This window comes from Melospiza melodia, chromosome 1, assembly GCF_035770615.1.
Source record: "Melospiza melodia melodia isolate bMelMel2 chromosome 1, bMelMel2.pri, whole genome shotgun sequence".
NCBI lineage: Eukaryota > Metazoa > Chordata > Aves > Passeriformes > Passerellidae > Melospiza > Melospiza melodia.
In genome coordinates this window covers 109041955-109064039 of record NC_086194.1, presented here as the reverse complement: position 1 = coordinate 109064039, position 22085 = coordinate 109041955, and the positions used below count along the sequence as shown (strand labels likewise).

Sequence of the window (22085 nt, the reverse complement as noted above, 5' to 3'; positions counted from 1 at the left end):
ATATTAAAAAAAAAAAACAAAAAAACAACTTACTTGTTGAGGCCTCTCATTCCCTCAGTGTAAGGAAACAGGCAGTGGCTAGTTTGAGAAAGGCCCCAGACTGCCTGTTTGGTCTGAAAGAGCTGGAAGCCTGCTCTCATAGGAGGTCTCCTTTGCTTAAGGTCTGTTGATTGGCACTGAGCCAGTCACTCACTGTTATGACCTAAGCAACATATGAATCACATGTTTGGACTTCAGAATCTCAAGGATGAACACTTTCAATGCACCAAGCCACTAGGAATGAGGCTAAGCTGCAGCCAATTTGGGAATTTCCACTCAAACCATTTTTGTTTATATACCACAGCATTTAGGCATCCTAATCACAGGCCCAGACCCCACAATATTTGATCCTGTGCAAACATGAAACAAAGGCATCCTAAGTAGCTGAAAGAGATTTACATTTCCAGCTCTAAGAGCAAAAGGTGGCTCCAGGTTCTGCAATGAAGCAGACGTATCAATGTTTCTCTTCTTCCTAGCAAAGCAATGTGAATCTATTTCTATTCAGCAGACTGTAATTTAAAAACCATTTCCAAAAGTACAGGTTTGAAATTTAAAACTGGCATAGAACCAGACCACACAACATAGAGGAATTGTTCATACAACAACATTTATGAACCAAAACTCTCACAGTCCCTAGGGTCACAAAGACTTGGAACTGTTGGAAAAGTCTTCCCTTACATTAACAGTGCACGCTGTATTAATTGTAGAGAGAGCCAGGTGCTAACTTCCCACTGCCTGGTACATACATTCTCAAGATATCACCTTTTCTTGTGAACTGACAAAAAAAAATGAGAACTCCAGCTCCTAAGTGTGGGTCACGGGTCTTCCAAAGGAACAGAAAAATATTACAGCTTTTGTTTGTGCAAGTATGGCTTTGACTGATCTAGGCAAGGACATATGCAGGTTGTGAAACTTCAGAAAACACCTTCTACCTGTCCTAAAAGCAAAAAATACACATTTTGAGGGCTTCTATGGCTCAAAAAATAAATATACACTATACTGCATCAGCCTTTATAAGTATATATATACTTATATATATTATATATACACTATGCAGCATAGTGTATATATAATACATATATATATATATATATACACACTATGCTGCAGCAGCCTTTATAAGTTTGAAGTGAGGTCTATTTTTTGTCTCATAAATTGTCTCCCCAATCCACTGAGGGCGAGTGAGTGGCTGGGTGGGGCTTAATTGACAGCTGGGATTAAATCACAACAAGATTCTGGCAAAAATCTTGTAATGTTACTCTGATAAAACCTGCATTTAACATTTCCAAATTTGTGATGCCTTGATTATAACAAGCAAGTAGCAGATATATATTTTAGTAAGGAAGCACTATTCTTGTTTGGAAGTTTTCATAGGTAGATCCCACACTCCAATTCATCTTGAGGAGATAAAAAAACCCTTCACAACAAATAGGAAAGAAGTGTAAAACAATAGTTACACCACAATTTCATAAGCAGTCTCCCATGTGGTGATCTCTCAGAAACTTGAGAGTACACATGGCAGTTTCATGTACTACAAATAACCCAGACCTTATCTTTTACTTTGATATTATACTTACTTTAAAAATGTATTTTTCTTATCAATACTTAATGTACCTTTTCAGCAAGGGACTCATATTGTTCTCAGCTGATGTACAGTTTATAAATATTAAATCCGTTTAAAAGTTAAATTATTTTTGATATCCAAACTAACACTTAAAAAGAAAAAGTATTTTTATATATGCATTAAAAACAGGGATTAACATTTATTTACATTTGTAAATCAATCAAAATAATCTGAGTAGCATGTAGTCTAATCAGCCTAGACTGTTAGCAACAGTTATCTCACATTAGATAGTTCATCTTATAACCACGAGGATCTGGGTAGAAATTTTGCAATAAATATTCTGCCAAGCATAAAATGAAATACTGAAGTATTTCAGTTTTACAAAAGCTGAAATACTTCAGTAATATTATAATACTTTGACAAACATCTTTTATATTTAATCAATAGGACTCAGGACAGAAAATAATTGACATGAACTAATTCTGAACTGTCCAAAGGTTTGTTTTTCTTTGAGCACAAAATGGCATATTTCAAAACATCTAATGGTTTCATAGAACTCAACTATAATCATCCACACTACTCCACCATAAAATGTCTGGAGACCTTGTTGCAAATATTTTTTCTATTACATCTCCTTCAACTCATCACTTAAAATCTTCAGTAGTCAAAATATTTTACACCTGAAGTAGCTATCTTCATTCCTTGTTCTCATCTCTTTCAGTAAGAAATTATTACTTATATTTTGTAAAAGAATGACTCTGTGGATTGGCTTCCTTCCTCCTTCATAGCTGCATTAGTTTTCACAATGTTTTTGTCTGAGTATTGCCTGAGGAGTATCAGCACCTTTCCAGCTATTCAAAGGGAAGAAAATGAGTCCAGAAGAGAGAAACAGAGCACATTGTTTGTGGGGAAGCTGCTAAAGGACTAAAAAAAGAAACTCACATGGTCAGACTTGGGATGTCTTCAGAGATCTTCAAGTAAAAGATGCATCAGGTCACATTTCTAGCCTGTGTTTTTACATATGTGTATACCGACACATGATTCTGAACTTACATACGCATAACCTGCAGAGAATATTTTAAATTGTTGAAATCCCAAAAGTTTGAAATTAGGCAGTACTATAGAACCTATATAAGTACATCCTGAAGTATACATTTTCAGCTTTGATAGTAGCCAATTCCCTTTTTCAGATATCTGCTGTGTGAATTTTTTTCCTCTTTAAGTGACTTTACATGGATGCATAGAATTTGTGGTGATTCCAATACACAAGAAGCCCAAATTGTTATATTTGTCCATGGGGTGAGAAGGAAGCCCCTTTTGGCACACCATAGGAGAAGGGGTATGACAAAATCGCATGATAGGGCTGATCTACATAAAGCAAGGAAAGCATTTCACCTTGGCTGGTCAAGGCAGAATCACACAAACCAGCACACAACCATAAGTTGGATTCACAATGAGTAGGATGATTCTAACTCAGAGTCTAGAGCTTGTTTTAAAACACACCAAACAAGTTCACTAATAAATGCAATCCTTCCCTGAGTTGTTTAAAGTCCAGCAAAACAAAGCCAGTATGTTTCTAACACAGTGTTCTAGGTCTGGAAAAGGGCTTCAAGGTCAAGGCTTGTCTTATCAAAGACAAACCTCAAAGGTGGTCTTCTGAAGGGTAGATGCTTTGACTGCAATATAGGTAACACTAGAAAAAAGATGGATAACACCAGCATTATGACCCTGGAAGATTCCAATCCTTACGTCACTCATGATTACAACAGATATTATTCCCAAGGTAAAAGACACAATAGCACTGAAATCCCACAAGCCTAAGTTATAAATGAATTAAACAGTTCTCTCTGGCAGTTGCTGAACAGTTACTCCTCAGCAACCCATAAAGATTTCATGCAGGGACAGCCAAATAAGACAAAATGACCTCTCATTATTTTTAGTTGGCTTAAAAGTCATTAAGTAAGCTGCCAATAGAATGACTGTTACAAGTGTGGTATGAAGTGATAGTGAAATGTGATTTGAATGATAGTGAAAAGACTCATGTGAATTTGGTACAACATCATTAGACTACATGGGTGGTGATGGTAATTAACAAGATCCTACACAGGGTCTACAAATTGAGCAGAAACATAATATTATATGAACCACACTACCCTAAAAATAATTCCTCAGTTCTACAACTATGGGAACAACAAGGATAAAGAAGCAGAGAAATGCAGCAGTGACATGAGAAAGCTCTGGCAGCTGCCTCTAAGTGGGAACACAGACTCTGAATGGCATCCATCAGCTCTGACCCCACAAAAACAATTGCACAGCAAAGCCTATGCATGCCAAGTCAAACAGCAGAGTGACTTGTGAGTTAGGATGACTCAATAATAAAGTTGGCTTTGCCCATTCATAAGCCATCAAGATGATGTTTAGCTGTCATATCAGCAGATGTAAATTAGATGAAAGTTATCATTATTTCAGAAAGTGCAACTCTGCCTCAGAAATAAACAAATCAATATTTCAGAACCTACAATGTGGCATGACAACACTTCATTTGTACCTTGGCAGACAAACCTATCAGTGGGACCTCGACTTACATGGGATGGTGTGAGCAAGACAAAATATCTAACCCTAAGGTCTTTCAACACTGGCCATGGAACTTCATTCCCTTTACATTTCATGGCAATAACAGCATTTGCATGCATTTTGAATGCACCTACCACAGAATTGTCTGTCCCATCTTGGGTCATAGGCTCTGGGCTGTCTCAGCTGCATTTGCTCCTCTTATCCATCTTGTCTCTCTGTATCTGAGCAGCTCTGAACAGACATTGTCTGCAAATGAAGGAACACGCTTTCCCTTTCCCCAGCAAAGTGAAAAGTGTAGCCTAGCCTGAACTGCCCTCTAGCCCTAAAGTACTAATATTTTTTGAATTAAGGACCAGTCATTCCTCTGGGCAAGGAATTCCACTTTGGGGAGGGGAAGAGTGGCAGGCTAGACAAATTTCAAAGTACAAGTAGACTCATTAGGTCCTATGATCACCACTGACTACCAGGACATTTGTTGCAGAAGGCACTTTTCACAGCTTCGTGTCAGCTTTGAGCATCTTCCCTGATATAGTGCTTACAAGGCTTGCAGACAGCTGTGAAGCATTTCCAAGCAGGCTGTTACAAATAATTCTGAGTAACTGTCATTCAGTAAGACTTTACAGACATTGTTGCCTCCTTAGAAAAAAGACTGATGGAGAACATTAAATCAATACAAGTCCAAGCTTATCCTTAGCTTCAATGTGAGATTGAAAACCAGGCTTTGAGCATTTTGAACACCTTTGTACTTTCTTCAAGGTCTGCAGAGCACTGACCAAGCTTGAAAATTCTTGAGCTGCTCTATATCCTCAATAATATTACTTGGATATTATCTAGTAGGTGAGATAACAGAAAGCACTTTTCTACTAAAATCATTAAAGAGAAAGTTTAATGCTGTCTGGGGCCCTCCATCTGCCTCCCAATTCCTTGACAGCAGCCAAGTCCCACTGCCCTGTCTGACATCTAATAGAGGTCATAAAAACACCCAAATAGATTTCTGAGAGATTCCTTTTGCCAACATTGAACTCCCACCTTCAAGTCTTCGAGAAATTCAAGGTTATTTATCTTTTGCGAGATTAAGAGCAGAATAAGCCCTCCAAAGCTACAGATTCAGAAATATATGAAAAATAAGTGCATTTAGTACAAGCAGGTCTTAGCCTTTGTCATACATTAAAACCTGAAATGTAGTAAGATTGTATTCTTGTGGGTTCCCATGCAGCCATAGACATCAACAGGAATTACCACTATAAACCAGGAGCTAATCTGCCATTCAGAAGAACTAGGATTATTCTGATAAAATACAGAAGTTCTCCTCAACGCAAACCACCTTAGGCTTCAATGGTTCTGAGATTTAGGGTGCAATTCCTTTTATCTGAAATTGAATGACTAAAATAAGTCTGTTTCTCTACCTGTTTCTCTCTAGTGACAATAGAGACAGCCCAAGGTGGCCACTTCCAACACGGATACAGGAAGAAAGATGAAACTCCCCTTACTCAAGAAATTTACACACTAACAAGCTCAAGTCTACAAGTCCAATAATCTCTGTCTCCATAGGAGAGCCCAAGATGTACCAATAAATGTTTTTATATTAGGAAGCATCAATACTGTAGAAACTCTTGGAAAACCCATTTTGAAATGCTGAGTGGTAATAGTTTTACACAGCCTAAAACAAGAACAATTTAACAAATGAAGAAAGTAGACAGAACACCTAATTGAAATTGCCAAGCAACAAAACCTACCTCTCCACCTCACTTACCTGAAAAGACACATTACAAAGACCTTAGTTTGTCAACTCTCACAAAAATAAAACTTAAGAAAGTTCCACATGCAACAAAGAGGCAAAACCATTTAAGATAAAAGGCAATATCAGCAGTAAAATAAATATGAATAAACTGTCTTTGAACTTGCCTTAGTAAAAAAAATTAGAAGGTGTCCAATTTTGACAGAAACTCATCTACAGAATAGCCAGCCTATAAAAGGGCAAAGAACCCTGTTAAATTGAAGATATATTATAACAACCTTCTCAGAGATTTGTATATTACAGGAGCTGTATTGGCAAGAGAAAAGGCAGGATTACTAAGGAGGTCCCTTCCAATCCTATGCTCCTAATTTGAGTTTCTACTAAAGAGCAGAGTTCAAACTGATCAAAGAGGGACAGCATCCAGGACTAAAACATTCAAGTAATTCTTGAACAACTTCAAATCTCTCCTTTTCTTTCCCCATCTCAAGCCCCTCTGCCCTCACCATACCCTAGGACACTAGTGCCAGGGGGACTAAGCAGACCTGTTGTTTTTCTGCAATTAAATCACCTCTGTCCTAATAGAAAAAATGAAGAAGACAGCTTCCAATCCCTATTCCTTCATTTAACACAGAAAGAATGCTATACAGCCACACAACAGAAAATAACTTAAATACCTCCCAGCACAACCCTTGCTAAGGCACTACATGATACCTTATTTCAAAGCTGAAGGACAACACAGACAACCCTGGTAAAACAGTTCCTTTAGGAAACTATACACTATTATATATATTTACCATAACTAGCAATCAGATATAATCTAGGAAACACACTAGTTTCATTTGCAATGCAGGTTTACCTTAGCAGAAGAGTTTGCTTGTCTCCCTTGAGCAGAGCTGCACAGCATAAAAACCCAGTGCTGCCTGGTAGGACCAGCTAAGAACTGGCTGAAATGAGAAGACACATTTCACCTGGGCCATACAGGGAGGTTCTTCTCCTCTTTGGGAGGATAATCAAGGATCAGAATTAATGAAAGCAAAGCAGCAGCACCTGTGAAGGTGGCACTGACATTCAGAAAAATGGATCACTAAGGAAATTTTCTAGGCAAGACTGTATACTGTATAAGAGTATATGTTACCTAAGTAAAAACAATATATAAAACAGCTGCAATCTTTGCACTGAGGTCTGGACTACTATAAGAGTAGTAATACAAAAATGTTAAAAAATAAAAAGGATGAATGTTCGTACAGCAACTTTTTTTTTTAAACCCCAGAAACCTCAAACCTACTCCCATATCTGAAGAGAAGACAGCACCCAGAAGCATGCCTAATCTTCAGATCCAATGTGGTTAACTCGGGAGAGGGCTGCCATGCCACTGCCACTCCTCTTGGTACTCCCTGCACTCTGCTCAAGAGGGAAGAGTCAGGGGCTGGAGGTGCCTGTGGCTGCATGAAACCTGCACAGGGAGATGCACATGCAAGGGTTGCTGGTAACAGGGGTGGAAGATGTTCTTCTGTATGGCAAAATGCAGAAAATAACTCAGCGATGGTCTAGTGGGGAAGACCAGAGTGTGATGGGACCAGGGCATTGTGGGGGGCTGCTGGTGGGAACAGTAGTTTGTGCGGTGTTAAGGTGGTGGACACCACCACCAAGGGGATGTGTTTGAGCAGTGCAGCTAAATGTTTAGAGTGTTTGGACTTCCCATTTGACTGAAGGGCAACTTTCTTCAGGCAATTGCTGATGGGAAAATTCATTATTCAACGGAGTAGGAAGTGACTCAGGACAGCAGTCATATATTTTAACTATTTTGGGTGAACGCAGATTGATTTCACTGACCAACGAAGGTCACATCACTTTTAGCTAAACTCTATGGCAGAAAGCAACAAAGATTCAACCCGTTTTGTAGCTGAAGCCTTGACTCAGTGCTGCTGTGAGGAGATGGTGGTGGAATGTTTGTGTGAGCTGTAATTGCAGGGGGAGTGTGTTTGGATAACTAACCTCTCACTAAGAGGTTCATGGGGGCAAATCACTGAACACAAGCAACTTGCCAAAATAGAAAAGATGAATAGGAGTGGCTTTATATGATCCACTCACAGTTTGAAACTAGTCCAGAACTCAAAGAAGACTGTACTGACATCAAGTGAATCTCATTATGAAGAAAGAATATGATGTTATAAATAGGAAAGGATATGGAAAGTATCCCCTCCAAAATGTTGCTGAGCCTGGTGAGTAGGTGTACAGTGAATACATAGGCTATTTCTGAACGAATGATTTTTCAAAAATTACACATTTAATGTTTTCTGAGAGGCTAAAAGGAATCATTGCTGTTCTAATACAAGTTCTTCCTCCCTATTTGCAATACAGCTGCTATTAGCCAATTCCCCTGGCCCCACCAGCTCTCACAGTAATCTGAACCTAGTATAATGTTTTTCATTTTGGCTTTTTCTGTAGACAAAATCAGGAGCATTTCCTTTCTGACAGTATGACACAGGCTACGGACAGCCTGGCGCCAAAGCTTTCTAAAGATCAATATATTTAATGCATTTAAAGTCAGTAAGATCTCCTAGGTTAGTCCTGGGTTGCTTGAGGAAAAAGAAAGCCAAAAGACTAGGGAACATTGAATATATAGATTTAATATTTCATTTGCTTATTTAAGGAGCTGTCCATTTTAACAAAAAACTATTTAAATTACTTTGGGTTTCAATTTAGAGTATTTTTCTCAAAACGTTTTGGTAATCATGGAGAAAAATTTAATGCATTAAGTGGGGTCAGATACACTGAGACACAGGCTGGTGGGAGGCTTGTTTATGTGCATAAAGACAAAAGAGTGAATAAATGCCAAAGACTGTGGGAACAAAAGTATTATCAGTCCCATCATACCAATTTTCTTTCTTCCCATCTCCCAAATTTATGTTTTTCACTTGAATATTTCTTCAGTCACTCTGGCCCTTCCCACTGGCTTTCCTCATTTACTTAAGCTGCTTCTCGTTTTCATTAACCTCCAATCTTTATTGCTCCAAATGATTATTTTTGCTTGTTTATAAGTTTACTGCCTGCTAAATACAACAGCCAAAGGCAATCACACAAGTGAGAAAACCAGTCATTGTCCTATGAAGTTCACCAGAATTGTTTTTCTTTCATTCAGCCTCAAAAATTCCATAGGGATTTCCATTTACCCTACCTACTTCCCACTTTCCACTCCAAAAAAGTGTCTAACAGGAAAAAAGGAGCCTCACTAAAAAAGCTACCATCCTTTTGAGTTTCTGTTCATATGCATTAAAAAAACCATTATTATATATATTAAAACTTAAAAATATCATAGAGAAATTGCTAACTTGCTGTCAATCTTCAAAAGATACTAAACAATGGTACCCTAAGTTAACTATGTGTCTTGCAAAACAGAAACATTGCTGTTGCTCACAATTGGAAGAGCAGCTTAATAAACTTCAGTTCTGTGCACAACATTGGGCTGCCAAAAACAGTGAATGAAATCACATTTTCCACCTTAACACACTATTAACTACAAAGCTCACGCACACACTGCTTTAAATGCAAATATTACTTATTTCATGCTAATATTTTAGCAAGAGTGAGTGCAATTATTTCATCAAAGTAGATGCAGTGGGAGGTAAGCAAGAAGAAGTAGCTGTTAGTGGTTTGTGGGAAATAAATTTAGTCTTCTCTTGTATGGAGTAGGTGGTTAGAAAGAGAAACGTTGCCTTTCTGTTACATCAAAAGGTATGTGACCTTTTGGTAAGTTCCAGTACACTTGGGCTTCCTCCCTAAATCCAGATTAACTCAATAATATTTGTGAAGTGTTTACAATATTTTTAATAGGGTTTTTATTGAAAATCTGGACATGAGATTCAAGGTACTTCACACAATCTTTAAAGTTAACACCACTTATTTTGCTCTCCGAGTGCATCCCATTCTGCTAAAAGTCCTCAGCCTTGGTTCTGTTATAGTACTACAAAAAAGTTGGTCCTTGCTATGAATTCCAGGACAGTCTGACTACAGCAGCTCTTGGGAATGGCATTTTATTCCTTTGTAGCAATATATGCTATATATTTATTATATATGTATAATCATATAAATTATATCATCTAGACACAGAACAGTAGAACAGGAGCAAACTAGAGCAACAGCTTCAGGTTTTCTGCATTGTTGTCTTGTGCTTGAAGTGGCAGAAGCCAGCTGTGAATATTTCACCCTGGGACCAGGTCTGCCTGATGCCATGCCAGAGGTGTAGGGCACAGCCCAGCTCCCTGTGTGTCTCTGCCTATCCAGTCAAATGGCACATGCTCTGCTTCACCCAGCAGCTTTATGTGATACCTATCCAAGTTCCTAAAGAACTCAGTGATCAAATAAAGCGATGATCCCCTCTCAGAAAAACTGTCTGCTTTGGGCCCTGAGGCTTTTGTGCCTTGAGGTTCTAGTGATGGAGAAAGCCAGCCTGGAAACAAGTAAGCAATAAAAATTTTCACATTAATTCACTTCACAGTGCTAACTCTCCTCTACATCAACATCTCAGTGAATCAGCTCTTCCTAACTGCTTGCCCCCTGCTCTCAGCAATGCACAACAGAATATATGCATTTTAGAAAACATGCACCATTTCCCTTGTGGCTATTCTTCCTTGGAACCTAGAGGAAGCAGTTTTTGCCCAAGTTTTCTGAAGGAATGGCTGTAGTATAACATAACACTTCCATGCTAAAAAAGCAAAAATATGTACAATGAGAATAAAAAAGGACCATTTCAAAAGGACTTCAATCTGAGCTGCGAAGTTTGCTTTGAACTTGCATTTTCAGGGATCTCAGTTGTAATTTTTTGCATCTACATTACAGGCCTCAAACTTCACACAGCATTTCCTAGTCAATGAAAATATCTGTTCTAGCTCTGAAGTTTAAATATGGCATATGTAACACTGTAGCACCTAGGGAGGGCAAACAATATGGCTATAAACTCCTAAGAAGGGATAGGCAAGGAAGGAGAGGTAGTCGGGGTAGTCCTGTATGACAGGAAGTGTTTTGACTGTCTAGACCTTTATGATGGGTTAAATGTTTACGAGTGTTTAGAGGGAAGGCCAACAGGGCAGATATCCTGGTGGGATTCTGTTATAGACCACCCAAGCACTTATAGAATATAGCAGGGTTGGTTTACGTTGTACACTAGGAACATTTTTTCACTGAAAACACTGGTGGAAGTTGCCCAGGGAAGTCACCATCCCTAGAGGTATTTAAAAGACATGTAGATGGGGTTCTGAGGGACATGGTTTAGTGGTGGACTTGGCAGTGCTGCGTTAATGGTTGGATTGAACAGCCTCAAATGTCTTTTACAACATAAATGATTCTGTGATTCTAATACTGAGTCAGGCAGATAGCAGAAAGTATACTCTGCCTCCAAATTTTGTACTCTTTTATATGCTAGTACTGTATGTAAAAACTCCAGTACATTCTGCTGGCATAAGGACCAGAGGCCACTTTCCTTTCTACTGTATATTGGGATGGCTCAACCAGTTGACTTCAAATAGCCCATGCTCTTTCATTCCAGTAAGGAGTTTGCCCCAAGGGTCTTGCTAACACTTTTGATTATAAACACTAAAAGGGTAGTAGTAATCCTCAAGCTCAAATGAATTTACACACTAGATTTCTATGGCTCAGAAGAAGCAAAGGTGTTCAATCTACTGTGAAAAGCAGGAATTTATCTAAAATATAATAAAAACAAACAAATAGTGTTGTCAAAATATGCATGTATATGAGGGTTCCAAAATATAAATTACTCTCTTCTAAGCACAGAGCTAAATATTATGGATGGCAGCCTATAGCAGTGCTTCTCTAGAAGCTTCTCATAAAGAAAGCAAGACCTGAAATCTTTAAACTGTGACTCATGCAAAGCTAAAAACCCACGGAAGCCACCAGGACCATTCACCTTGCTGTGGGGGATCTCTACCTCTGCTTCACAGTGCAAGACTAGAAATCTCAAGCATCATAAGGGGTAGCTGATACCACACATTTTTTGTACTCGTAAAATGAGTTACAGCAAGAGACTTTAAATAACAGCAAGATGTGAATCACAGAATTGTTAAAGTTGGAAGGGACCTTTGGAGACCATCCAGTCCAAGCCCCTGCCAAGGCAGGGTCACCTTAACAGGTTACGCAGGAATGCATTCAGTGGGTTTGGAACATCTCCAAATGGGGCGACTTCACAGCCTCCATGGGAAGTCTGTTCCCTGGGCAGAGGGTGCTCTGACACCCCCAATGTAAAGAAATTCCCCTTCATGTTGAGGTGGCTCTTCTTGTGATTTTATTTATGGCCATTGCTCCTCATCCTGTCAATGGGAACCACTGAAAAGAGACTGGTATCATTCTCTTGACACCCACTTTTGAGATACTTATATACACTGATGAGATCCTCTCCCAGTCCTTTCTTTTCAAAATTAAACATCCCCAGCTCCCTCAGTCTCTCCTCATGAGAGAGATGCTCCAGACCCCAAATCATCTTTGTGGCATCTGCTGGACCCTCTCCATTACCTCCTTGTCTTGTGCTGAGGAGCCCAGAGCTGGACACAGCATTCCAGATGTGCCTCACTGGAGCCAAGCAGAGGGACAGGATCACCTCCCTTGACCTGCTGGCCACACTCTTCCCAAAGCACCCCAGGATCCTCCTGGCCCTCCTGGCCACAAGGGCTCTGCTGGCCCATGGCCAGCTTGCCATCCAGCAAGGCTGACAGGTCCTTCTCTGCAGAGCTGCTCTCCAGAGGGTCACAGCCCAGACTCTGCTGGGACTTGGGGTTTTCCTCCCCAGATGCAGGACCCTGCACTGGCCCTTGCTGAACCTCATCGGGTTTGTCTCTGCCCAACTCTCCAGCCTTTGAATGGCAGCACAGCCCTCAGGTGTATCTGCCACTCCCCCCAGTTCTGTATCATGAGCATAAGACGGTACAACACAGTACTTCTGTAGGCCTAGATTTATTGCACATATTTAATGATAATTCTGAAGAGAAGATAATAACCAATCACTAATTAAGTCAGATATGACAAAAGCTGTTCTGAAATTTTGAGTGACCTCTGATTCCAATGGGGACTGCAATAGCAGGGAAAAATGCCAGACAGCCAATTAAAGGTCTGGTGATTAAGTAGAGCAACAAGAACTTCTCATGTGGATTGCCAGATCTTAAACTAGCTATTATAACTCAGGGAAAAATCACAACAACTCCTTTCCTAAAACAAATGCACATCGGCTCAAAAGACATCAATATCAGCCTCAAAAACTATTAGGAAAGGTAGTACTGGAGTTATGGCTTCTTATAACTTCCTGGAACAGCATTTTCTCACTGGTTACCAACCTTAAAAACGAACCAACAAGACCCAAACTCCAAACCAAACCAAAACCAAAACCAAAAAAACCCAAACAAACAAAAAACGGCAATGAAAAAGAAGCAATAAGAGCTGAAAAATATTACGGCAATGAAAAATTTGCTTAAAAGACAAAGAGACATACTAAAAACAAAAGACAAGACAGAAGTCCGTTTTTTACAGAACCATTTCTTAAGAAAAAATATTTTTACAATTTTTATTCAGCTACAATTTTGTAAAGATCTCATGGAATTTTCTACTGTAATCATTGCAGAGCGTTAAAAGAAATGGCCCCAGTGTTTTCAATGAAACAAAGAATATGAAGAAACACAATATTACAAAATGGTGAAGAGAATGTAAAATACAATACTTTCCAGAGCATAATTAAACTGTGTTAAACATTGCTGTAAAGAACATCTCTAAGTCATAGTTAGGTTAAAACAGTGAAGATGTCAACATATTTTTTTCTGCTCACGGTAACAGTACTAGGTGAAGTTAAACATGAATGTGAACTCAAACTCCCAACCAGAATTAAAATCTAAGCTATTTTCATCGTGCAATACTCAGGAAACAACACTTGTGTGAAGTTACTGTAAGACAAAACTCTTAGTACCATATGTTAGTAAGAGAATAAATCTTATTTCTTTAAGTTGGTCCTTGATCAAGAGGAAGTTAGTAGCACATAAAAATTTACACATCTACCTATGAAAACTGCCACCAAAAAAATTCAATTCTCACTCTGTCTTTGAAGTCCCACAAACAACTCCACCTCAGCAACCAGTCGTTCCAAGTTCAAGGGCCCTTGTAAGCCTGAAACAGCACCTAAGTCCCAAAATCTCAGATCTGACTTATTTTCTATGGTGCAGCTGGAAGAAGTAATATCCTGTACTACACAAGCATAACTTGGAACACTCACTTGAGTGTGAGGAATCCCACTTCCAGGCTCTTCCCATATTCAGGCAGTGTGGACACCGCCTTTCCAGCAGAACTACAAGCTGTTTTGGAAAACAGGATCTGGGACTGTTTTACTAGACATACTACAGCCTGGCCAGAGTGAAGTTGCAAATTTCATGCAGGTGGAAGAAAGGAGAGAGAGGGTAGCATAGCCCAGTGGCTGAGCAACTTGGAAAGGGAGGGAAGAACCATCAGTTTCACAGAAGCAACAAGGTCCCACATTTCTGCTGGGCAGCTGTGGTGAGCACAAATCCTGATGAGTCCTTTTAAAAAAATTCTGCTATGGGGACCTACCTCTGGAGCAGGGCCCGGACTCCACAGCCTGTAGGCGCTGGACTCTGGTCAGCCTTTGCTAAGGGCTATTTCAAGGCTGTTTCTGCTGCGTTTGCAGGTTTCCACCCAATTCTGGCATGCACTACAGAGGGAGATTGGGTGTCCCAGCTCCATGACTTAATTGAGCCTTCCTGGGACTAGCTACTGAAGACACCTGTTTCAGCCCTAAATATGACACAGAGAAGCACAGAGGCCACATCCTGCCCTTTGTTCTCACCACTAAAGCACTGCTGGCCCAACAATGTAAACACATCACACTTCTCCCACCAACTGCAGTGGGAAGTGTATTGCATCTTCTGTGCTTTGATTTAACTCTCCTCTGTATCTTGCAGCTGAGAACAAAAGTACTGTCCCTGTGACAAATTTCCTTACTGTAATAATACAGACACCAACAACAATGAAGGGAAGAAAAAACACTAGAAAAGAAGTGCATTACTTAGACAAAATAATAAACCATAAATCACTACAGTGACAAGATTGAGTGTGAAACCTCTAATTACACATTTAATCATTTGCCAACGTCTTATTTTCTTGAAGCAATGTTCATGAAGCTTCAACAAGATTTGAATTTGAGACTTATTTTATGTGTGAACTGCAAAAGCAATGCAAATAGAAATGGTTTAAAGACTCAAAAAAAGTATTAACTTTAATCTTCAGCTGTGCTGACATCTTACTGAATGCCTTTATTGCTCTCAGTCACACTAGCCCTCATTTGTGTCATTTTGACACATCACTGTGTCAAAACACATCAAACCCACCTCTATTGCACAGACGTGATATAAAATAAAGTAGAAAATTAAGGGGCAAATAAGTGGTTACTTAAAAAGCTATATTAAAATATATACTTAAAATACGGTATTAAAACAAGAGAGTGTAATACCATTGTGGAAGAAGACACTGTTATTTGTGAAGTATGGATAAACCTGTGCCCCCAGGCTGTATCTGCTCCACTGCCTTTTCACAAGGAGGCAGGAAGCAGCTGCTAGAGCAGAAGTGTCTCATCAGCATCTGAACACCTTTTCCTATGGATTTCAGGGCCCAGAAACAGAGAGCAGGGCTGGTTGTTGCTGCTGGGTTCAGAATGGCCGAGGGAATTACCTGAATTCTGTAAAAATTCTGTGTACCAAAGTCATCTTCCAGCACACTCAGAAGAGTACTTACTAAAAACAAGGTAACCCAAAGCAAAACAAAAATAGCAAAAATAGCAGAAGTCTCCTTCTTCTAACTGGAAAATAAGGCAAAGTCCAGACAACATTTGCATTTAGACAGATGCCCTCAAAGAATGTGGAGTCAGAAAATGCAGACTTTCACCAAAGTCAGAATATTGCTTATATGCTAAGAAAAACAGCCCAATATACTGAAGACATCACTTAATATGAATTGCAAGGGCACTGTTGTACTGCTAAGTTTTGCTTCCCCCAGAAGAGAGCAATTGGAGTTGAAGGAAAAACCCTGGTGTGCCTTTTATTTTGTTTTGTCATGTTGTAGGCTTTGGTAAATTGGTAAATTTTTGTCTTATGTTTCCTAGCCAGGGTGGATCTTCACACAGACAAAACTGTAATTCAACTGCTTTTTTTTCCTTTCTAAGAACAAACTGAGCCTGGGTTGCAGGGAAGATGGGTTTGCTCTACTCACGATTTTCACCCCAGCAGAGGGGACCAGAGCACATGGGGCCTGGCCAGTGTTTAGGGTGCAGATATGCACAGGACCAAATACAGAGGGGAAGTATCAGCTACTCCAATGGAGGAGGGCAACATTTTTATTGTCTTTTGTGGAGACAAAAACCACCAGACAGAGAACTCTGAGGTAATCTTTAGGTCATATTTTCTTCCGTGTTTGTCTATTTCTGTTTGCATCATCCTTTTGAAAAATAAGTCATCCTCTGTACATGTGGATCTTGATTCCCTTAAGTTGGTTGCTGGTACTTGACAGAACCTCTGACTCACTGCTGTGAACTGGAGGAAATGCTCCAGAACCTGCTACAGACTCTGCTTCTGCCACCTTTTGGAACAGGCAAAGCCAGAAGGAAAAGGGCATAATTTAATCAGGTTCTGACTATTACATAAGGCTACTGCATGTTTGCTTCTATGCTAGGTAATTTTTTGTTTGTTTTTATTGTGTTTTGTAAACAAGAAGTTACTTATGAGAAGCAGGGAGCACAGGCCCACATCCATAGCAATCTAAGTACAATTGGCACTGGGAAAATGAGTTTTCTTCCTTTCTTTTCTTTTTTGGATCTATTTATGAATCATGAGGAGTTTGGACTGATTCAGTAATAGATATTGCTGTTTCACCTACCACATTTGAAAATAGCTTTGACAGCACAGCACACATTAACCCCCTCCTCCCTATATAGAACTGCCTACCTATAAAATCCACATAGAGGGCTTAAACTGAAAATATGGGAGGTGTTTGGCTTAGTACTTCTGAATGCATGTGAGGCACCAACGTCAGAGTCCTGGAAACATGACAAATTTTGATCCTCTTTCCCCCAACAATTATTGAATAAATAATTCCTGAGGCAATGCTCAAGGCAGGCTCACTCCTTGTGTACCTGACAACATATGACTGAGATGACAGGACATTTACTCACCCTGCCAGCCAGATGATCTGTAGGTCTTGGGAGTTTTTCTCTCTGCCTCTTCTCTAGTCCACTCATGCATCAGGTTCCTTAGAGATATGGGACAGCCAAGGGAATTTACTTTTCTTGCTCTGGGTATAAGATAGTTACCTGTGACAGAGAGGATAAAGACACCAAATGTGGAGTATGAAGGCACTTGGAACAATAATTTCCGTAATTCAGGTAATTCTTACCTCCCGCCTTCAATAGTCGCCAATATTGAGGAATAAAAACCCCAAGAGTTGATTTAAAAATAAGCAGCCTGGAGGAATTACTGTTTATTAAGATTCCCAATTTTTTACGCTGCCTTTTTTAGTTGTAAAGAAGTTATATGTATGAGGAGAGTTTTCAGTTAATTCTACTGGTTAACAGATCAAATTTCAAATAGATACATTTAGTTAGATGCATTTACTTTTAGTTTCTATCCCACTGTTCAGATACTACAATGATTTGTTCTGAAATATTCAGTCTCACCATTCGACACATATTCTCTTCCCTGTAGTTTCTCTTAGCTATTTTTTCTACTGGTTTTCACTCCAGAATGTCCAGAATGAAGATTATTCACTGGTATTATGGCTTTTTTTTTAATACCTATAGACTTTTCCTCTTCAAGGATGAACTACTCAGACCTAAATATATTTTAAAACTGTGACCAAGCATTTCTGTTCCACTCTTTTCCTCCTTGTATCACCAAGTGAGCTGAGAGACACCAGTTCAAAGCCAAACATGATCATCATCTATGTCCTGCTCTATTTCCTGCTCCATTTCCTTCAAAAATATATCTGGTAAAGAGGTGGAAGAGGAGACTTTGGAACGCATGAACAGATCATATCCTCTACAGCCACTGGACCTCAATAGGTCAAGGAGAGAAAAGCAAACATGCAAACCCCAAACATGCTGCACTTAAGAACACTCTAAAAAGCAGAAATGGGGAAATGTCTAGCTTTATAGAGCTCCCCTGAATAATTTTTCTGTTTTGTCAACTGAATAGCCAAGATACAGAAGCAACTGAGGGAGAAAGGAACCAAGAATAGGTCATTATTTAATTGTCTCACCAAGTCTAAAATACAAAGGACTTTCACTAGGGGTTACTTTGGAGGTAAAATTGGAAACTTCTCTTCAGAGAGTTTTCTATTAAAGGTCATGGGTATCAAAATCTATCGTCTCACTTTAGATCAGTTATAAAGCTACTATAAATAAAGTCTCCTATATGGCACATTGTCATTGATTCCCACTTCAGTGTAATCAGCACTGCAGACACAGGAAATTCCTAAAATAAACAGCAGTATTCTCTACTTACTGCACTTAAATACAGAGTCAGGAGCTCTGTATTTATATTTTAAGATATTCATTACAATAAGTAATTCATTGTAATTTAAGATATGCATCATGCTTGCTGTACAGCAAATTATTTTATTATCATTTCAATGAACAAATGTACTGTATCAAAATACAGTGTAGCTATGACAACAGTAATTCATAATTTACCACAGTCTTTACCACTAAGCAAATTAAGTAATTTGGCTGAATTGTTTCTTGATGGAAAAAATGTGATAATTTGCAAGCAGTAGTTTTTGCATTTACTGTTCTTAGACCTAGGCCAGTGTCTTCTTTGACAATTGTAAATACATCAAAATATCTTTCTTGGATAAAAACAGACTATACAGCTGGAAAATATAGTGTCTATTCTACTGAAGCTACTGAAGAACTCATGTGGTAACTGTTCCAAAGTTCTGGGCAAAATACCGCAACAAAAATAAGATTAAAAAAATCAAAATACTGTAGTAATTTTACCTACATGCAAATGAAAAATCATGCTAAAAAGTCCCTTGTGGAAATAGATTGGTTTGATATCTTTCACCTTATCTATCTTGCTGAAAAAGATTTGGGAATATGAAGATGGGAGTAGGAAGAATGACATGAAAAATATAAAACAAATATTTGCATCAACTTTTTTGACAGCTCCAACTGAAATGTGTCTCCTGAAACCCAAGACAGCAAGAGGGGCCCAGAAGAGGATGCTGCTTGGTGAAAACAGCTCCCCCAGTGCACTGGGCCTTCCCAGGTTGCCATTTGGGATGTCATGCAGGCACAGCAGATGGACAGCACAGGATGGAGAGGTTGGGAGGGATACTTGGGAACAATGCAGAACTTCCTTGTTCTGGACTGCTTGGATGAAACTGGGCAAGCCAGACCTCAGCTGGATTTGAAACTGGTGAGGAACATGAGAAACAACCAGATGAGCTTGTAGGGGAACAAAAGGAAGTCTGAGAAATAGGTTGTTGGGAGGGGCTGGCAAATCTCCATCCTTGTAGATACTCCAAATTCAACAGAACAAGGCTGTGAGTGATGTTATCTAATTTTTTCTTGCTTAGACTAGGACATTGATGATACCCTCCAGCACCCTCCAGAAGTCTATTCTAACAAACAAATTGCTGTGATTCAATGACATTATTTAATTTGCCTGCAGTTTTCTTCCCTGTGAATAAAAGAAGGGCAAACATAAGAAGAAAAGCAAGAGGGAATAAAAAGTAAAATTTATCTCATCTTTAATAATTATCTCAAAGAAAGAATACTGAATTTGAACAACAAAAAAATGCAAACAAATTATTAAACCGCTACAAATACAGATTTATTTTCTCTTTCACTCTCTATCACCTGTATGATTCTGTAAGCCCTTCACCCTGTTCTGCTTTTTCCCTTTCACTGAAACTAAGTGGCAATACACAGGACATGGATATTTTGAGTCCAGCCTTCACAATAGGACTTGTAGGAGCCCTTGGTTTCATCTGATATTTCCCTGAGCAGAAAACTTCCACTGTACCATGGGGTGGCACCAGACTGTAGGCACTATAATTTTTCCAGGTGCATGGTCCATCTGTTTCTGCCTCTTTGCCTCTTCATGTTTACCCAAAAAAGCGCAAGAGTTTAGCACCATACACTTTTCAAGCCTGAGTAAGCAGCTTAATTATTCAGACAAAATAGCATTGATTTGAAAGTGTCCGAACAAATGAAATTCAGGCTTGCCAACCTCATTGAGAAGGACAGCCAACCTGCTGAGGGAATTTCCAATTGTGTTACTTACAGTTCTTGTTTCTTTCTTTTATTTCAGGGTCATTTTATGCAATACAGAGCAAATTCTGGCAAAGCAACCACACAGCTGCTTTTGAAATCAGAGGAAACTTTGCTAAACAGGCAGACCTTCAGCTTCCTCTGAATTCAAGAGCACCCAAAGACAATACATGAATCAGGGAGGTTGACAGCTGACAGTGATAAAAAAATAAAATAGTAGGCTCAATTCAGCACCCATTAAAATGAATGGGACAATTACATCTGTGAATGAGCTGCCCTTAAACATGAAGTAAATATCACACTCTATTGTTGACTCCTTCTTGGACCATAAATTCAAGTCTCCTTAATGTCATTATGTCATTCCACAGGCTCATTTTTTAATAAGCCATGCCTTGTTTTCTTCAGTATTTCCAAGGGCAAGAATTTAGAGAATAGACAGTCATCTTCCACAGTAATCACTTTTATCATAGCAGTTATGCTACAAAATAGAGGCCCTATTATACTCCATTTACTAAATTTATATAGGAATCAACTTCTTGGGCTATAAATGGACAGTATTACTCATTATGTTATTTGCTATAATAGTTGAACACCAGTGACTTGCAGATCCAACAAAAATCCAAAAATGGCTATGCAAAAAGCCCTAAAATTAAGTTCTTGACACATAATAACTAATGCTGTACACCCCTACTTTTTATGTTATGAACAATATGTACACTGTATTTATCCAGGAGAAACCAGTATTTAAAACTCTTACATTTATCATAAAAATAGATTTTATTACAGAAAACAGTGCCTTGCCATAAGAGATTTACAACTGATTAAAAAGGATGGCTTGTCCTAAAACACTTACATGATTGCATGCAAAGAAAACAGATGGTCTGTGTAACAGTAATTTGATTTCTTCCAGTAAACATTACTCATGATATAGAAAATGCTTATGCTGATCTACTCCAGAGTGATGTGTGCGCTTTGCCTCTCTCTTTAAATGAAGCCTGTAATTCTGTTCAAGAAACAACACTGCAGCTCTGGTTTCCCAACAAATCAAATAAAATCAGGTTGTCTAAGGCATCATTCCTCACTTAAGAGCCTGACAACACAAAGATTAATTTTAACTTTTCACTCTTCCAAAAGTGCTTAACATAATGCCATGCTCCCTACTCATTTAGTCCTTTTTGTAACAGTTCTTCAGGACAAAGAAAAGAATGTTATTTCTACTTTCATCTCTGAGAATAAATCAAAATTCAATGCTTCTTCTCTTCTGCTGCATCTAACATTCTTCTCCTTTATATAACTGCAGGTATACAAGAAGAAGGGAAAAGTCTTACTGGTAAGGCTTCATCTGTCCACCTCAAATTTTGTTCTATTTCTTGGGTCACACCAAGAATGGTGCTCAGGGAAATTCAGCAGCCACATTTCCCCTACCCAAGCTTTCCCAAACACTGGATGAAAATCTGCTTGCCTTTGTAAGGCAGACAACCCTCACAGGGTTGTTTAAATCACTAAAGTTCTTGGTAACCAAACCATGGATGGGAATTCTGTCACTTCATACAGGATAGAGGTCTGGAGTGATAAAGTGTTTGTGTTGCCTTTTACAGCTCTTTTTGCATGGGATGAATACAGACAGATCTTTCTCAAAGGCAAAAATTTAACCCCTAAGAAAGCATTCTTATATCTTTTCCTGTATTTCACAGGGACTTCACACCTGAATATATTTCATCATCTGCAAGTAATAATATTCCTGCTGGAATGTAACCCTATGTGTCATTATCTTGTCTTGTTTCATTACTGTTGCTTCACCTGACTGGCCTGGACTTATCCCAGCCAAATGAAGTAAGGGC

At 39.0% G+C, this 22085-nt stretch overlaps 1 protein-coding gene across 19 annotated transcripts in view; it reads right to left on the bottom strand.

Annotated features, from left to right (window-relative positions):
• LOC134422090 (poly(rC)-binding protein 3-like) overlaps positions 1 to 22085 on the bottom strand; it is a 495993-nt gene that overhangs the window by 374411 nt on the left and 99497 nt on the right. For all 19 annotated transcript variants that reach the window (XM_063163988.1, XM_063163997.1, XM_063163900.1 and 16 more), the window contains one exon: positions 17146 to 17283. The gene's annotated coding sequence lies outside the window, so the exon portion shown is untranslated. The remainder of the gene's footprint in view (positions 1 to 17145; positions 17284 to 22085) is intronic.